The sequence below is a fragment of the Artemia franciscana genome, chromosome 5 (genome assembly GCF_032884065.1).
Source record: "Artemia franciscana chromosome 5, ASM3288406v1, whole genome shotgun sequence".
In the NCBI taxonomy this organism is placed as follows: domain Eukaryota; kingdom Metazoa; phylum Arthropoda; class Branchiopoda; order Anostraca; family Artemiidae; genus Artemia; species Artemia franciscana.
The window spans coordinates 4,397,785-4,410,643 of NC_088867.1; the positions used below are offsets into that span (position 1 = coordinate 4,397,785).

A 12,859-nucleotide genomic window follows, 5' to 3' on the forward strand; every position below is an offset into this window, starting at 1 on the left:
TCTTGGCCCAATAACTTGGTGCAAAGATTTATGGCTCTAGATGATAAAAAAATGGCTTGTTTTACGCTTTACACTTTATGGTCCATGCTCTCACATTAATTTTTTTATTATAATAAGTTCCTCCTGGATTGGAGATTTGCGGTCACAAGTTTAAAACTTATCAGGGACAATGAGGACATACTTTCGGGCTTCTAAGACCCTCCACTCAAAACCAAAATATGAGGTCTTCTTTAACCCAGGCAACAATCTTTGAAAGTTAAAAATAAATAGGAAAAAAACATTTTTGGCGATTTTTGGACAATGATTTAGGAGAGGGCTAGTGTCCTCGAAAAAAAAAATTTTTTTGTGCATTAGGGTTCACTTGCCCTAGGACTTATGCTTAATATTTAAACAGTCCAGAATAAAAATTCGTTGTGACCCTTTTCGGGCCCAATTTTTCTGTCAAACCAATGTTTTCCTTTATTTTCTGAATTAGGATCCCTTTGGTCCATCGTTTTTCAAATGTAAGTTCCAACCCAATCAAAAAAGAAACAAGAGCTAAGAGCTCATATGGCACTTGTGACGATGCAAGAAGAGCTAAGAGCCAAGAGCTCATATGGTATGAGCTCTAACAAAATTCTAAGAACCAAGGTTGATTTAAAAGGAAAATCAGAGGCTTAATGCCGGTCAGGATTTATAATAAGAGCTCTGAGTCACGATGTCCTTCTGAATATCAAAATTCATTAAGATCCGATCACCCAGTCGTAAGTTATAATTACCTCATTTTTTCTAATTTTTCCTCTCCCTTTAGCCCCCCAGATGGTCGGATCTGGGAAAACGACTTTATCAAGTCAATTTGTGCAGCTCCCTGACACGCCTACCAATTTTAATTGTCTTAGCACGCCCAGAAGCACCAAACTCGCCAAAGCACTGAACCCCTCCTCCCAACTCCCCCAAAGAGAGTGAATCCAGTACGGTTATGGCAATCACGTATCTACAACATTTGCTTATTCTATCCACCTAGCTTCCTCCCGATTCCTCCACTCTAAGTGTTTTCCAAGATTTCCGATTTCCCCCTCCAACTCCCCCCAATGTCAACAAATCTGGTCAGGATTTGAAATAAGAGCTCTGAGACATGAGCCCCTGCTAAATATCAAATTTCATTAAGATCCAGTCACCCGTTTTGAAGTTAAAAATACCTCAATTTTTCTAATTCTTCCAAATTAACACCCCCAGCTCCTCCAAAGAGAACGGATCCGTTCCAATTATGTCAATCACGTATCTAGAATTTGTGCTTATTCTTCCCATCACGTTTCATCCCGATCTCTCCACTATAAGCCTTTTCCAAGATTTCTGTTTTCCTCCTCCAACCCCCTATGTCCCTGGATCCAATTCGAGTCGAAAATGGAGCATCTGAGACATAAGATCCTTCTATATATCAAGTTTCATTAAGATCCAATCACCTATTCGTAAGATAAAAATACCCCAATTTTCAAGTTTTGTGAGAATTCCAGTTTCCCCCTCCAACTCCCCCCAATGTCACAGGATCTGATCGGAATTTAAAATAAGAGCTTTAAAGCACAAGATCCTTCTAAATATCAAACTTCATTAGGATCTGGTCACCCGTCTCAAGCTACAAATACCTCATTTTTCCAAATTACCCCCCCCCCCACTCCACCAACGAGAGCGGATCCAGTCCTGTTATGGCAGTCACGTATCTTAGACTTGTTTTTATTCTTTCTATCCAGTTTCATCCTGATCTCTCCGCTTTAAGTATTTTCTAAGATTTCCGGTGCCCCCCCACTGCCCCCCCCCCCAATGACGCTGGATCTGGTTGATATTTAAAATAAGAGATCTGAGTTACGAGGTCCTTCTAAATGTGAAGTTTCATGAAGACTCTATCACTCCTTCGTAAGTTATTAATACGTCATTTTTTAATTACCCTCCCCCCCCAATAGATCGGATCCGTTCCAATTATGTAAATCACTTGTATAAGACTTCTGCTTATTTTTCCCACCAAGTTTCATCCCGATCCCTCCACTCTAAGCGTTTTCCATTATTTTAGGTCCCGCCCCCAAACTCCCTCCAATGTCACAAGATCCGGTCGGGATTTGAAAATAAGAGCTTTTGAGAGAAAGAAAGATGGGTTTATTAATATAAATAACAAAACAAAACAAGCAAATGGCCAAACAAACAATGACCAACAAAACAAAACAAGCAAATATCAAATTTCATTGAGATACGATCACCCGTTAAAACTACCTCATTTTTTCTAATTTTTCAGAATTAACCCCCCCCCCCAACTACCCCAAAGAGAGCGGATCCGTTCCAGTTATGTCAATCATGTATCTAAGACTTGTATCTAGGACTAGAACTTATTTTTCCCACCAAGTTTCATCCCGATCCCTCCACTCTAAGTGTTTTCCAAGATTTTAGGTTTCCCCCTCCCAACTCTCCCCAATGTCTCCAGATCTAGTCGGGACTTAAAGTAAGAGCTCTGAGACACGATATCCTTCCAAACATAAAATTTCATTAAGATATGATCAACCGTTCGTAAGTTAAAATTACTTCATTTTTTTCTATTTTTTCCAAGTTAATAGGCCCCCCACTCCCCCCTCCGACCCCCGGATGGTCAAATCAGAAAAATGACTATTTTTAATTTAGTCTGGTCCGGTCCCTGATACGCCTGCCAAATTTCATCGTCCTAGCTTACCTGGTAGTGCCTAAAGTAGCAAAACCGGGACCGACAGACAGACAGACAGACCGACAGACCGACAGAATTTGCGATTGATATATTTCACTTGGTTAATACCAAGTGCCATAAAAAGAAACGGTTAGAGACTGCAATTTTCGAGTGGCTCTTGTCCCATTTTTTTTTCACATGGGTTCCATCAGCCTAGAAATTGGCAAGTGTAAGTTTCAAACGATTGGGAGACCAAAATTTTTGTATGGCATTTTGGTGGGATCCAGTAGGCTATTGTTATTTTATTTCTTTCTTGTGCATTAAGATTCTCTTGGCTCAGAGATTGATGATGTGAGTTTTGAGCTGATCAGGAAAATAAATTTTGACCCTTTCCTTACTCCGTTTTTTGTGGGGTGTGGGAGGGGTGTGGAGGGCATATCTTCAAATTCAGTTTTCTTTTACAATAGCTTCCATTTTACTGGGAGGGGGAGGGGTACAGATGCAGGTTTGAAATTGATCACGTATAATACTGTTCTTTGCCCGTTTTCCACTCTTTCCTTTAAAAAAAAAAACTTTGGTCCTCTCGGCCCAGACAACGATCCTTGAAAGTTTTATGGCAATCGAGAGACATTTTTATGTTTCAATGTCTAGGGGATATGTGTCCCAATAAAAAATATTTTTGCCACTTTTTCAGGCCCCTTTTATTGAGGGAACCGTTATTGTGTATAGGGGTTTCCAAAGCTCAAGGAGTTAAGTATATAAACTCAAGTCAACCAGTAAACATTATTCTAGCCTCTTTCAGGGTCTATACCCCCAAACTAATTGTTTTTCTATTAGGTTTCCCTTGGCCCAAGGATTCACAGTTTGAGGTTTCAAACCACCCCGAGAAAAAAGCTTTTAGCCCTATTTCAGGCCCTATTTTTAGGCAAAGATTTTGTTTTCCATTTTTCACTCTGCATAAGTTTATATTTGGCCAAGAAATTTGTGGCTGTGAGTTCCAAGCCATCTGGAAAGTATTTTTGCCTCTTTTAGGCCCAGTATCCATAGGACCGATGTCTGTTTTTCTTTTTCGCTTCTGCTTCGAGGTCTCTTTAACCCAAGGCATTTTCAGCAAAAATTCCCAAGGCCCTAGGATATAATTTTCAAATTGATGGGAAAAAAAGCTTCTTGGGCTTTTTGAGGGGGTGGATACCACCAAAGTTATTTTGTATATTAGATTCATCTAGATCCAACTCCTTACGTCTGTAAGTTTTAAATTAATGAGGGGTGAACAATTTTTCGTCCATTCTGGGTCCTCTAAAACTCCACTATTCCCCGCCGAAACACAAAAGCGTAGCAAAAACAAAATGCATGTTTCTCAGCTATTGAAAAGGAATTTATGTGAGCTTCCAGTCTCAGAGGCCTTACTAGCGCGTGACAGGCCACTCGGCTCTAAACATACCTGGAATCCATTAACCATTATTATAGACCGCTAATCCAATCTTGTTTGTTTGGTAATACTGAGTTCAGTAATAAAACGAAGAAAATTAAACAAAAAAAAGCATCAAACAGTTCGTGGTAACGAACTGTAAGTAAAGAGCGATGCGGCTCAATAGTAACCAAAACTCTAAAAAACAGAGTTTGGGTAACAATAGATACATCATAAGAATCCAATTCTGATACTTATTCAAAATATGTAAAATTCATAAAATTTAATAGTACCCATCAAAAACTATGAGCCTGAAAAAATTTGCCCAATTTTGAAAAGGGGGGGGGGGATCCCCAAAACATCAGGTAATCTGAACGAACATCTTACCATCAATATCAGAGAACCTTACTATACAGATTTAAGGCTCCTATAGACAAAAATGTGGAATTTAGCATTGTCAGAAGAAAGATCACGACTATGTTTTTTTTTCTTAGCAGTGATCATATCGAGCCGGTGATCGTAGAATATCGGGAGAGGGCTCATTTGATCGGAAACCCAAAGTTCTAGTGCCCCTTCCAAGCGACCGAAAAACTGGAGGCCAGTTAGCCCCCCTCTCATGCTCATTTTTCCCGAAAGTCACCTAATCAAAATTTTGAGATAGCCGTTTCTTCAGCAGAGTAAAAAAACCTAGTAAATATGTCTTTAAAGATGACTTGACCCCCCACAGTCCCCCGGGGAAGGGCTGCAAGTTATGAACTTTGCCAATTGTTTACATATAGTATTGGTTATTGGAAACGTACAGACATTTTCAAGTGGGATTGCTCTGGTGGAGGCGAAGGGTTACGTAGGAGTATTTCTCCATGGAGTAATTTGTTATGGGGGAAGGAAATATTCCATGGAGGGGGAGCCAGATTTCCCAGCATTATTTAAAAAACAGTCAAAATTAACTGAAAAAGCAAGTTTTTTCATCTGAAAGTAAGGAGCAACATTAAAATTGAAACGAACAAAAATTATTACGTATATGTCAGGGGGTCGTCCCCTCGTCAATACCTCACTCTTTGCGCTAAAGTTTTTGTAGAACTTTTACAAGAGCTTTTTATTCTAATCAAACGACCTGTTTATTCTAATCAAACCTCACTCTTTGCGCTAAAGTTTTCTTAGAACTTTTACAAGAACTTTTTGTTCTAATCAAACGGACTGTGTGATTCAGGGTGTTAAAGGATCAATCATCTTAAAGGATTGGGACAAAACTCGAACTTAAGCGTAAAGAGCGAGGTATTGCGAGGTTGCGACCATCCTCATATACGTAACAATTTCTGTTCGTTTTAAGTTTTAATATTGCTCCTTACTTTCAGCTGAAAAACTTATTTTTTATTTCAAATCTAAGAGCATCATTAACATTCAATACAAACAGTTCTTGTTCCGAATGTGAAGAAGCTGGCCCTTGTTTGGCCCAAAACTCTCTTCACCAAAGTTTTTACTCTTGCCTTAATGTTTCGAAAACACCTGCTCAAACGCGCAGGCAATTTGATGGAGTAAGAAACAACTCTCACAATACCTCAAGAATAGATGAGGTTATTAAAACATGGAAATTTATTTCAAACCCAAAAACCTTTAGCTCAAAAATTTTATAACAACAATCAGTAAATGAAACACTAGCATTTACTTATCTATTACATTTGTTACATTCATAAATGCTTTCAGATAAATGTCAGCTAAACTTAAGCGTAAAGAGTGGGGGGTTAAGGAGGGATACTTCCATTCATTTACGCAAAAGGGCCAGTTCCTTTTAAGGTTTCATACCACCCTTTTCTGTCATAAAAAATACCCATTTTTATTGAATTGATCAAAGGAATAGATCTCAAAGCTGGTTGTACGACATTATGATTACATTTATTGCATTCATAAATGCTGTAAGTTAAGCGTTAGTTAAACTTAGACGTACAAAGCAGGGGTTTGATGAGAGGGTAGTCCCAGTCATATACCGAAAAGTAACTATTGATTTTAAGGTTTCAGGCCACTCTTTACTGTTATTAAATAAAAAAAACAAGTTTTTTAACTGAAAGTAAGGAGTGACATTAAAGCTTAAAACGAACAGAAATTACTTCGTATATGAAAGGGGCTGCTTCCTCGTCAACGCCCCGCTCTTTACGCTAAAGTTTGACTCTATCTCTTAACTCTACTTTTTAAAACAGTAAAAACACCACGTGTCGGTGTTAATGTCATGAAACTAGCTTTGAGATCTATTCCTTCTGTTAAAACAATACAAACAGGTTTTTTTAATCAAACAGTTCGTGGTAACGAACTGTAGCAAGGAGCGACCCGGCTGAATAGTAACCAAAACTCTAAAAATGGAATTTTGATACCAATAGCTATATCAAAAAACCGCATTTTAATGCTGATTTTAAACATATAAGTTGCATCAAGTTTAGTCTTATCGATCAAAAGTTACGAGCCTGAGAAAATTTGCCTTATTTTAGAAAATAGGGGGAAACACCTCCTAAAAGTCATAGAATCTTAACGAAAATCACACCATCAGATTCAGCGTATGAGAGAACACTATTGTAGAAGTTTCAAGCACCTATCTACAAAACAGTGGAATTTTGTATTTTTGCCCGAAGGCAGATCACAAATGCGTGTTTATTTGTTTGTTGGTTTTTTTTTTGTTTTTTGTCTTTTTTCCCCAGGGGTGGTCGTATCGACCCACTGGTCCTAGAATGTTGCACGAGGGCTCATTCTAGTGGAAATGAAAAGTTCTAGTGCCCTTTTTATCTGAAAGGTCAAGGTTTTCGATTAGGTACCAAATACCCTTCATTGCTAACAATTATAAGCTGAATAATAAAATTCTGTTTGATCCATCCCAAAAATCTCAACTAAATTTAAAAAAGCAAATATTAAAGATTGTTTGCTAAATTTTTGATTATTCACCATTGATGATGGAAAATTAAATTAAATTATTTTATCTTCTTATTTGTATTTTTGTTTTTTTGTCCCTGTGTCTAGCATGGCCTCCCACGCCCCTCCTTCCCGATATTTATTTATTTACTTATCCTTGTTACTTCTCTTTTATAAGTTTTTTTTCTATTTTGTTTGTCTTTTGCCGTGTTAAATTTTAGAATCATTATTACGATGAGATGTTGATGTTTTTTCTCTATATTTTTGCGCTGTCCCAGCCTTACGAGCTCTGCTCTCTGTTGGGGCATAAATTGTTTTTGTATTTTTTAAATTGAACCACGAGTCTCACTATAAAATTAAAGGTTTAGGGTAGCACGATCTCGGCCTTTACCCTTGTTCATATCCAGAGTTCTATCCAAGATTTCTTTTGCCGGGGGGGGGGAGAAGCTTAAAAGAGGATTTGTTTTCATGGGAGCTGGATTAGTGGAGCTAGGATTATTTTTACAAAATAAAACTTTAAAAATTCATCATAAATTTGTTTATGTTCATTTTTGTTACGTTATTATGAGTTGGAAAAACATTTTTCTTTGGGGAGGAGGGTGGATCAAATTCCATAACCCCCTGGATATGGCCTTGTCATGTCTAAGAAAATTTTTGTATAATCTTTTAATAGATTACTGTTTTTTCAAGACATTTTATTATCCTAATTAATTGTCAAACGTTTGTATCAACAACAAATCTGACTTGTACTTACCACCTCCAACAATTCAGTTAAGCTTTCTGTCAAATAAATTCCAGAGTACACACTAAACAAGCTTTAGAACTCAACTGCTTTCCATTTTTACAAGTTGAACACTCTAATTCTAGAAAGTCGTGATTGCCATTGGCTTATCCTGTTTCTTTGGCCACTTACAGCTGGCCAATCATGTGTCGTTGCTCAGCACCTTGGAGAATGAAAAGAATCTTAGTTAGAATCCTTTGATCTTCTAAAAAAAAGGTACATTAAACTTTGTTCTTCTGCTTTAATAACTCATGTAGAAATATGCATTGTTTAGAAAGCTTTGCCTTTTATATAGAAGAATAAACATACCTGGGAAAGTCGCTTTGCATGAATTAACTGCTTCAAAAAATTAAAAAGGAAAATCCTAAGAGCTAGAACTCACTGACTAAAAGTTCTCATTGTTAATTATGGGTCTTCAAATTCATAATCGAGATTTGAGTGCAAAGAACTATCTGGAAGTTTTTACTTTTTTGGAAGGCAATATAGCAGGGAACATATTCATTTTTATAGGCGGAGGTTTTCAGGGGCCGAAGTAAGTTTGACTGCCAAGCTGTTGAAACCCGTGAAACTGTTTAAGCCCGTAAAGTCTACAATGATACTAAATGCAATTTTATTATTCATTTATACAAAGAAGTGTCTTCACCAAGTTCGTATTCTAAAGGACCAAATACATCTCTCAAGGTTTAAAAATTTTGGTTCGAAACACGCCTCTAATTCCACGAAGGTGCAGCATGTCCACCTCTCAGCTAAATATGTCTATGAGGTGCAAGTAAAAGGATTAGGGATTTCCAGAAATACAGATTCAAAAAAAAATAATTAGACATGTGTATTAGTCACATCAGGGGAGCTGGGGCTCTATTGCTCTAGGATCCTTTAACCTTTAACCATATAACCATATTCCTAAAGAGAAAAAGAGATTTAGACAGACAACACTTTTCAGGACGAATAAGAAAGGCGGGAGTATTGTTCTTAAGGGACGTAAATGTTATTCGGGATCTAGGGTATTACATATAATGGGTATAATAGGGTATAACATATAAATGTTATCCAGGGAATTCTGGATCTACAAACAACATCATAAACTTGACCACTAAGAATGACCCTTAAGTAGAGACATGGGACCTTAGAAAACTGATTTTTGTTGTTGTTTGGTGTTTGACACATTTGACCAATAGATCATATTCGTTCGTATCAATCAGTTATTCTGTGCCTTATGTAATCAGTAGCTGGATCGGGTATCACATTGGTCAATATTCACTGAACTTGATTGTGTATCATTTATCTTGCTATTGTTAGAGAGTTATTCACCTGCAGTGATTGCCTGTGTTGGAAAACAAGAATCAAAATAATTCAATTTGCCATGTCAAATATCAATTACAATATGTATATAATACAGTAACAAATAATACAAAACTAACTTATAACCTGTCGCCTAAATCTATATGTAAAATATAAACGAATGAAATACAGATTGGGAAACTCTAAAATAAAATACACAAGTATTGAAATAAAAATTAATAGGTAATGAACCAAACCAGTAGTCTTAACCAATTTACCTAATAAGTCTGTGCTTAGTCCTCCAGCCCAACGTAATAGGGGGCTAACCTAGGTCTCTGTGGCCTGAATATACCACCTGCCGGACTAGGCATAGGCTCCTACCCTTTACATTTCCTTTCTGCTTTGCCAGGGCTACTGGTAAGTGCTGGAATGGTGGCAAGGCTTGAATTTTCTCTGTTTAGGTTTCCAATTGAGTTGTTCAGGCTACGGACTGCATCTTTGAAATTATTTGGTACTATATGAGAAATCAGTTTGCAAAGTGAGGTTAGAATATTGATTACATCAGAGATCTATCTTACAACTCCTTCAAACATGATCATGTACTTTATGTTGAGTTCCTCAACTGGAGGTTGATTAGTGAAGGGAAAGAGTCTGTGTGTACCATGGGGAGAAGTTTCTTGTGAGTTGGAAGTATCTTCTTCAAGACTTCAGCAGCATCCTCATGGGGATATTATTGATGAATGAGTAGGTAACAACAGCTTTCTACTCTATGAGTATTGGACACTCCTTGGAGTTAGCAGCATTCTTTCCATTGCAGCTTGGGCACTTCAGTACCTGCTCTTCCTTTGCTATCTTGGATTGGGTACATTCTTCAAGAGTGTGTGGTCCACTACACAGTAGACAACTTCTGCCCCTCCTTCAATTGGAAGGCAAGTGTCCAAAACCTTGGCAATTGAAGCACTATATTGCCCGGGGGATAGAATACTTTATTGTGTACCTTACACCACAAACAGAGATCTTCAGGGGGAACTGCACATCCTGATTGAAGATACAAACCAGGGATAACCTTAGGGCTTGCATACTTGAAGGCCATTGTTACTTGTTGGATCCTGCCATCACCTTGGACCTTCCTTACAAAATCATCCAGATTGGTGATCTCCTCAGATGGGATGCATACAATACCTCTACTGTTTCTGATTGAATTGGGGTTATAGCTAGGACCAAGTACAAACTTTACCTTACAACAACTTATTGGTGTATCTGAGATAGAAAGTATAGCATCTGTTATTGATCGGTTCACGGCTACTACGACATTAGTGTCATCTGGTCCGAGTCTTTCTAGCATTGAGCCATAATGGACACTACACTCATGTTTTGGAGGTGTTCAAACAGCTTTTTGCAATAACTGTTCTACTCCCAAGTGTCAGTGGTTTGCTGGTCTAATTTGGACCTTCTATTCCTAGGGTCAGAATACTTACACTGTAATTATTTAGGTCAGGGGTGACAGGACTACTAACTGTCCTGTCAGTCATCACAAATAAATCAAAATACTAATGTGTTCAAAATAAGCTGATAAAGCAATAAGTAAATAATTACGAAGACCACACTGCTTTTCCATAATACAACCACAGAGGAGAGAATAATGAGGTCTTCTTTCCCAAGACAGTGAACCAACAAAACCTGTTTGAATATTTCGGCCCTATATCTAAGGGCCGTCTTCAGAAAAGAAAATAATAAAGAATAAAACACTTACAATAAAAGCTCTCGGCTAAAAATCCATTTTTTTTTAATAGCCTTGGTATCATTACTTCTTAACGAAAAGTTCAGCAGACTGTGTGATAAAAGCTAACATTTTATAAGCTAAAAAGGCTCATTCGTTGAACTAACTGTATTTATTAAAAATTGGAATAATATCTTATTGCGATATTTGCCTTCTCTGCAGCTAATCTTGTAGTTCTTTTGGAATTGGGCTTGTTTTTATTCGTTCCTATTTTTGTTTTATTTTGAATTATATTATTTTCTATAATTAATTTTATTTGCATAGGGTTGAGTGTGTATTCACCCCAGTCTCTATTTAGGGATGTATTATTATTTAAGTTTCGTTTGATTTCAGTTGCCTCTCGGACATTTTGTTTGATTGACAGTTTGTATGATAAACAAACACAAGCAGAGGGAGGGGGACTTTAGGTAAATGTTAGCCTATATTAAGGAAGCAAAATAAATCAGAAGCAGACACTGCACTAAGTGTCCAAGCAGGGTAAAATTGGGCTTGATAAGCACTCTCAAGCAAGGGCAGTCAGAAAAAGCCAAAATTGCACAGCTAACCTAGTTTACTATCGTCAGAGACCCCAAGGGGAGGGCCCGTTGTTTTTTAATTAACAAACTGTGTCACAGAGCTGTCCAAACTAGGGAAATGGCAACTTAAAAATATATAGTATATTTCAGATGCAACTCATATTTTCTTCCTTAACTTTAAATTTCAGAAAAGAAAAGAAAAAAAGTTAACTGATTATTCGAATGACGGATATGTTGTCACCGTAGTAAGACCATCCTCTAACCACTGGCATCAGGGTTCCCAGAACGGACACACATACTTTTCACGGAAATACAGAGCGAAGCTGAACTTGAAATTAACAGAAATTATTAGCTTCACCAGTTACACAAGGTATATCTAAAAAATTAGCTTATATGGACTGCCTCATGATATTCTCCAGCATCTATGGAATTCTAAAACTAGAGCTTATAAAAAAAAACAAAAAAAACACAAAACCGACCAGAAAAACGGAATATACTCTCAGGATCGGAAAATTCCATGAGCCTGCTGAGCATAAAGCCTAATTTAAAAGTCTTTCAACAATCTTTCACGATTCATGCTACTAATAACCTGCAGCATAAAATTAAAATTCTGTTAAAAACTGAAGCAAGCCTTTTGTTGTTGTCACGAGTTAGTTTATTTAAGCTGTTTCAGTAGATATATCTTGTTACGCAAGACCGTGACTTCCAATGTGCATATACGTCACTACAACCCTAGTGGGAGGATATCTTAGCCACATCAACCATATGAACTGTTTACCGAGGCTTTGGAGATGTCCTATGATCCACAGATGGTCCGGGAGTAACCGAATTGTAAGCAAGTTTCAAGTTAAGTTTCAATTTTGCTCTTTACTTCCGTGAGAAAAACTTTTTTTAAATTAATTATCGTTTGTTTCATTTTTAGAAAAATACAAAATAATTCTAACACAAGGACCTTTGTTCAATTTAGGCGACGAAATTAATAAATTCATATCCTTTTTTTAATGCAACATTAAATATAGATTTTATTTCCAATATTCCTTAAACTTTCCAATAGAATATGTGCGTCTTTGTCAGATATGGAAGAGGTCGAGGTGTATATTGTCATTAGTATCATTGATAATTTACCCCAAAAAATTCAGCTTTTCTAGTCAAAAATCAAAATAAATAGAATACAATTTTTGCATTGGGTGGTTTTTCTTTTCAAAACGCAATTTATAGCTTTAGCTTATCATGAGGGCTCAGAGAAAGTGTATAAAAGAGGCTGAATTGTTAGCTTCCAGTTAACCATGAAAGAGTACCCTTATTATGTCACCCAGATTTCTACTCTAGAAGGTATCGTATGACACTTTACAAAGAAGCAATTGAGAAGAACTTTTTAGAGGCGGTAGAATGAGGCAGTAGCTTTTAAACGAGTCATCAAACGCGTGGCACACCCCCAAATATAAACATGTGTGTAGTTAAATATAAGTTTCTAGGGAAGAATTTATATTTAAAATATTATAATATGTATTAAAATAATATTATAACTAGCTGGAACAAC

The 12,859-nt window shown here is 37.0% G+C and overlaps 1 protein-coding gene across 5 annotated transcripts in view; it reads right to left on the bottom strand.

The window, feature by feature from the left end:
- LOC136026899 (protein amalgam-like) overlaps positions 1-12,859 on the bottom strand; it is a 214,682-nt gene that overhangs the window by 193,467 nt on the left and 8,356 nt on the right. For 4 of the 5 annotated variants that reach the window (XM_065703722.1, XM_065703718.1, XM_065703721.1 and 1 more), the window contains one exon: positions 7,720-7,909. The gene's annotated coding sequence lies outside the window, so the exon portion shown is untranslated. Of the gene's footprint in view, positions 1-7,719; positions 7,952-12,859 lie in introns of all 5 variants that reach the window. The other variant, XM_065703719.1, reaches the window with a different exon arrangement.